The sequence below is a fragment of the Schistocerca piceifrons genome, chromosome 5 (assembly GCF_021461385.2).
Source record: "Schistocerca piceifrons isolate TAMUIC-IGC-003096 chromosome 5, iqSchPice1.1, whole genome shotgun sequence".
NCBI classification, from domain to species: Eukaryota; Metazoa; Arthropoda; class Insecta; order Orthoptera; family Acrididae; genus Schistocerca; species Schistocerca piceifrons.
The window spans coordinates 30,764,849-30,770,485 of NC_060142.1; the positions used below are offsets into that span (position 1 = coordinate 30,764,849).

Consider the following 5,637-nt stretch of genomic DNA (forward strand, 5'->3'; position numbering starts at 1 on the left):
GGTAATACTGGAGAAAATCCCAAAGGAGAAGAAAAAAAAAGCACTCCGTCTTCAGGCCACGAGTGGCCTACCGGGACCATCCGACCGCCGTGTCATCCTCGGTGGAGGATGCGGATAGGAGGGGCGTGGGGTCAGCACACCGCTCTCCCGGTCGTCATGATGGTATTCTTGACCGAAGCCGCTACTAGTCGGTCGAGTAGTTCCTCAATTGGCATCACGAGGCTGAGTGCGCCCCGGAAAATGGCAACAGCGCATGGCGGCTGGATGGTCACCCATCGAAGTGCCGGCCACGCCCGACAGCGCTTAACTTCGGTGATCTCACGGGAACCGGTGCATCCACTGCGGCAAGGCCGTTGCCCGCAAAGGAGAAGAGCTAATGAAATTCCCAAACTGTATGCTGAATTAATGGATGAAAAATTCTAATATGTCAATTGAAATGTGGAATGATTTTAATCAGTGGCATAGGACCGCGAACGGTGTCGAAGTTTGGCACAGCAAACTAAATTCCTCATTAAATCAAAAACATCGGAACGTATACTTCCTGACAAACAAGTTAAAGAAAAAAATGTTCAAATGTGTGTGAAATCCTATGGAAGTTAACTGCTAAGGTCATCACTCCCTAAGCTTACACACTACTTAACCTAAATCATCCTAAGGACAAACACACACACCCATATCCGAGGGAGGACTCGAACCTCCGCCGGGACCAGCCGCGCAGTCCATGACTGCAGCAGCGCCTTAGACCGCTCCGCTAATCCCGCGCGGCAACTTGAAGAAGGAAGCAGCACATGCTTTATTTCAGATTAATGTAGATTCCATTGACCTGCTTCCTCACAAAAGAACAAAAAGATACATAGACCTTGACAAAATGTATAGCGACTCAGGGGATTTAAATTATTTAAAATCTCTCGTTTTCATACAAAAAATGAAATTCAGTGAGAAATTAAAATTCATAAAGTAAGATATTCACCGAAGTAATATTGTAGAAAGAAGAAAGCAAAAAAAAAGATAAAAATAAAAAAAGTTTAACAGTTATATGTACTATGTGCATAGCTAGTCCTAATCTAGGATGAAATACGAAGGGATCTTTTTATCAGAAAACAGTCTGCAGAACGTACCTCACTGTCGCTTCTTCCTTTGTCGCAAAACTCATGACTAAAATGTGAGAGTCAGAAATACCACGTTGACGTCATGGGTCACGACGCCCTTGGTCGGATAATCGAAGACGCCGTTGAAGGTAGGAATGGGAGAACCATGGCGATAATAACCAGGGAAAAGCCTTCAGATGTTGGCACGACCTCGACTCCAGTCCACCATGAGCAATGCAGGGTGAAACTTTTACAATGCCAGCCACTCGTGCTGGTGAAACGTCAGAAAAGTCGTCGAATAAACGTCAGTCGAACAACCCGACACAGAAGCGAAAACGCAATAGGTCCACAAACAGGAACGTTTGAACTATCGGAATACCATTTAAGGCGTTTCGAAGAGGCAGGAGAATACATTCTCGGTCACTTAGAAACAATTGGTGAGGTCAAATAGTGAACAGTGATAACTACTGTCAGCTACTGCCCTACCTAAAACTCAAAATGAAACCAGGATGTGGAAAATGCTCCAAAACGAGTGGTTTTGGTTCAGGATAATGCCCGCCCTCTGTCTGCGTGAATGAGACTTTTCGTTGGATGACGAGGTTATGAAGAGTGTGGAAGAATGAATTTACGATGCCACAAATGTTCTTCCAGGACGGAATTAGGTTGCTTGTGAAAATATGGATCGAGTGCACAAAGGTTTTAGAGCAATTACGTAGAGAAATAATGTTACCTGCAATGTTGCTCTCCCAATACAGACTTTACTTTAAAAAGGTTTTTACTTTTTGAGGTGGCATTGTTACATGTATTTTGACTTGTACTACAGCCCAGGCAGTGGAAAGTTAAGAGTTGGTACTTTTTTCATCCGACGTAAGTGCAACACTTTGTCCTTTTATAGAGACAGGGAGGGAAGAAATAGCTAACACTATCTTTTCAATTAATTAATAAATGATTCCCTGCAACTCATTTCTAAAAACATTACAGATACTTTTACGATATCTAACCAACAGTTAATCTACGATTACGTTTTGCACAGTGGCAAGAACAGCACACTAAGAGTACTGGTGGCTGATCACTCATAAGCATCTCATTATCCTGTAACTTTAAAGAAAACATTGTCAAAGTTTAACATTATTAAGATAAGGTGCTCTAATAATCTTCATAAACGAATTTATATTCAGGTCTGTAGTTCTTTCGAAGTCTAAATCGGTTATTCAAATAACAGACCACCCTCGCTTTATCCTCCAAGAAATCCCGAATCGTTCTGGTTGTGGCTGTAAGGCTGGAAATCAGTGTGTTGTTGGCCCACCCTTAGCCTTGATGACAGCTTCCACTCTCGCAGGCATACGTTCAATCAGGTGCTGGAAGGTTTCTTGGGGAATGGCAGCCCATTCTTCACGCAGTGCTGCACTGAGGACAGGTATGGATGACGGTCGGTGAGGCTTGGCACGAAGTCGGCATCTGAAACGTCCCTAAGTTGTACTATACGATACAGATCAGGACTCTGTGCTGGCCAGTTCATTACAGGGATGTTACTGTTGTGTAACCACTTCGCCACAGGCCGTGCGTTATGAACACGTGCTTGGTCGTGTTGAAAGGTGCAAACTACATCCCCGAATTGCTCTTCAACAATGGGATGCTATAAGGTGCTTAAAACAACAATGTAGGCCTGTGATGCGATAGTTCCACGCAAAATAACAAGGGATGGAAGCCGCCTCCATGAAAAACACGACTACACCGTAACACCATCGCCTCCGAATTTTACTCTTGGCACTGCACAAGCTGGCAGATGACGTTCACCGGTGCGTTCGCCATACCCACATTCTGCCATCGGATCGCCACATTGTGTACAGTGATTCGTCACTCCTCACGTTTTTCCACTGTTCAATCGTCCAATGTTTGCGCTCCTTACACCAAGCGAGGCGTCGTTTGGCATTTACCGGCGTGATGTGTGGCTTACGAGCAGCCGTTGGACCATGAAATCCAAGTTTTCTCACCTCCCGCCTAACTGTAATACTACTTGCAGTGGATTCTGATGCAGTCTGAAGTTCCTGTGTGATGGTGTGGATAGATGTCTGCCTATTACACATTATGACCCTGTTCAACTGTCGGCGGTGTCTGTCAGTCAACAGACGAGGTTGGCCTGTACGCTTTTGTGCTGTACGTGTCCCTCCATGTTTCCACTTCACTATCACATAGGAGAGAGTGGACCTAGGGATGATTAGGAGTGTGGAAATCTCGCGTACAGACGTATGACTAGTGACACCCAATCACCTGATCAAGTTCGATGTTTGTGAGTTCCTCGGAGTGTCCCATTCTGCTCTCTCACGATGTGTAATGATTACTGAGGTCGTTGATATGGAATACCTGGCATTAGGTGGCACCACAATGCACCTAATATGAAAAATGTATGCTTTTGGGGGTATGCGGATACTTTTGGTCACATAGTGTACCTTCTGCACCATTCAAAATTTTCGCCATTTAATGTCCGTTGATAATTTGCACTGTACTTTTGCTTCTGGAGCTGTAAGTTGTATTACAGAAACTTTGTTAAATACGTAATCGATGTAATAGTGTATATAATTTTGACTGTATAATTGATAGTAATTATAATGAAAATATTGTAAATTGCTGGGTAACAGCCAAGGGAACTTTATTGAAATGTATCGATAGCTACGACGAAATATTAGTAGCTGTGCCGTTATTTATCTTTGCATACAGAGATTCTCCGTCGCGTTGCGAGCCGAGAGGAATCAGAGCAACTTGAGTCATGAAAGAGTGCGGAAGTGTTAGTTGGACGCTACCGCCGTCGCGGCCTGCAGCTGTGCTCGCTCCATTATTCGTTGACCCGCGAGTATTGAGAGCACGCTAAGAGTGGACAGGCGAAGGAAGCTACAGTTCTAACTGTTGCCTGTGTCATGATCATCCGTGGCTCTGGAGACGACTCGGGGTTCCTCTCATCAAGCAGCACCAGTAGCAGCAATAACGGCAGCTCAGCACTGTAGTCGGCTCCGTTTTTCGTCGTCCGCATCGTAAGACTGTTGCCTGACAAATACAGTAGTGTAGAGGCTTCGCCGAGCAACATTTCTTCCGTGAAGTACGAATAACTTGAATAATAACTTGCAACAGTTAAAACTTTTAGGGCACCTGTATTGTCATTGTCCTCAGACATTATTACGAAGCAGGGTCCCTTTCCTTTCCATGCAATCAACGAGTGTCGTAAGAATATGAAACGTGTTTAATTATTTACTGCCAGTTAGTGTGTTTGCTAAAATCTAGTTTCAGTCTAAATTTTCTGCCAGAAGTACTATTCATTCAAGTACTGCATAACAGAGGTTACCTAAAGAAAAATAAAATTTCACTAGCAAAACAAATAACTAAAGATACAGCACAAATTAATAGTGCGCAATTTCATTTATTGTGTATTTAGCTTAGCGAGGGACTTATGCTGGCTTGGTACACGTATGTCTTTTATTGTGGTTATTGTTTTAAAAAAAAACCAACTGCTCATTTGCTTAAAGTAAATTCAGTTAAATCTTTCAATAATCAAAAGCAATTGCTTGCCTTTTTCTAATGCATTAAGTTACACTGATGTTACTGAAAGTTTTTTTTTACATAACAAAGTTTAACTTAAGCCAGTCATTTATTTAACCTTTAATTTTATTTAAAGTTACTTCCAAAATTTAGTATTTCAAAATGAGGAACTGCCAGACTCAGTGCTTAGTGATTCATTTATTTTCCCTTGAACAATTGTGCTGTGGAAAAGCGTGACAACCTTCTGTTGGCACGCTAGTGTTTATTTGCTTAGATTTGTTTGCCTTTACCTTTCTCAATCTTCTGGAGATTCATTGCCCTAGCGAGCTGGCGACCGTTTAATTATCCCTTTTTTAACTAATATGTATTTTCTGTGTCACCAGTGATTTCTGTAGTAAATATTATGTGGTACCCCTTTTCCCGCTGTGCGGTTCGTGACCTGTTCACCTTAAGTTTAGAATAGATTCTTCCGTCAGAAGTGTCTATTGTACACTTCACTATAAACAACCGGCGTTACTTTCCTTCGGTAACAATAGCCATACTAACTGTAAAATTTCATCAGGCATATACGATCACGGTCAGTTATATCGCAATCCAGTAGGCCGATCAGGAAGGAGGAAGTTACAAACGCTTGTTAGATCAATTAACTGGCACTAATATAAGAAAGTGCGGTGAGAGGAGACGACGAGGGCGTGTGCGTGGACCAATGAGAAGCCGTGACACCAGAAACAAAAGGGTTAGCCGTCCATGAAAAGGCGCCAAGTTTCAAAAACCGGCTGGAAACGCCCGCGTCGGATTTAAAATCCAAAGCAATCGCTTCCATGCAGCGTCGAGACAAAGGAGCCGACTGCGTAACAGAACTTCCGCCCTGCCCTGTGCGCGAACAATCCAAGCGAGCAAATTTCGTGCGATTCAGCATCCACTATTATAGAAGTTTCAACAACTTCCACAAAATTAGGCTGGGTACTGGCCAGAACAGCTATGAATTGTACAAGGGCGACAGACTATTCACAGCTAC

The 5,637-nt window shown here is 43.2% G+C and overlaps 1 pseudogene; it reads right to left on the minus strand.

The window, feature by feature from the left end:
• Positions 1-241: 241 nt before the first annotated feature.
• Positions 242-358, minus strand: LOC124799855 (annotated as a pseudogene).
• Between the last annotated feature and the right edge of the window lie 5,279 nt (positions 359-5,637).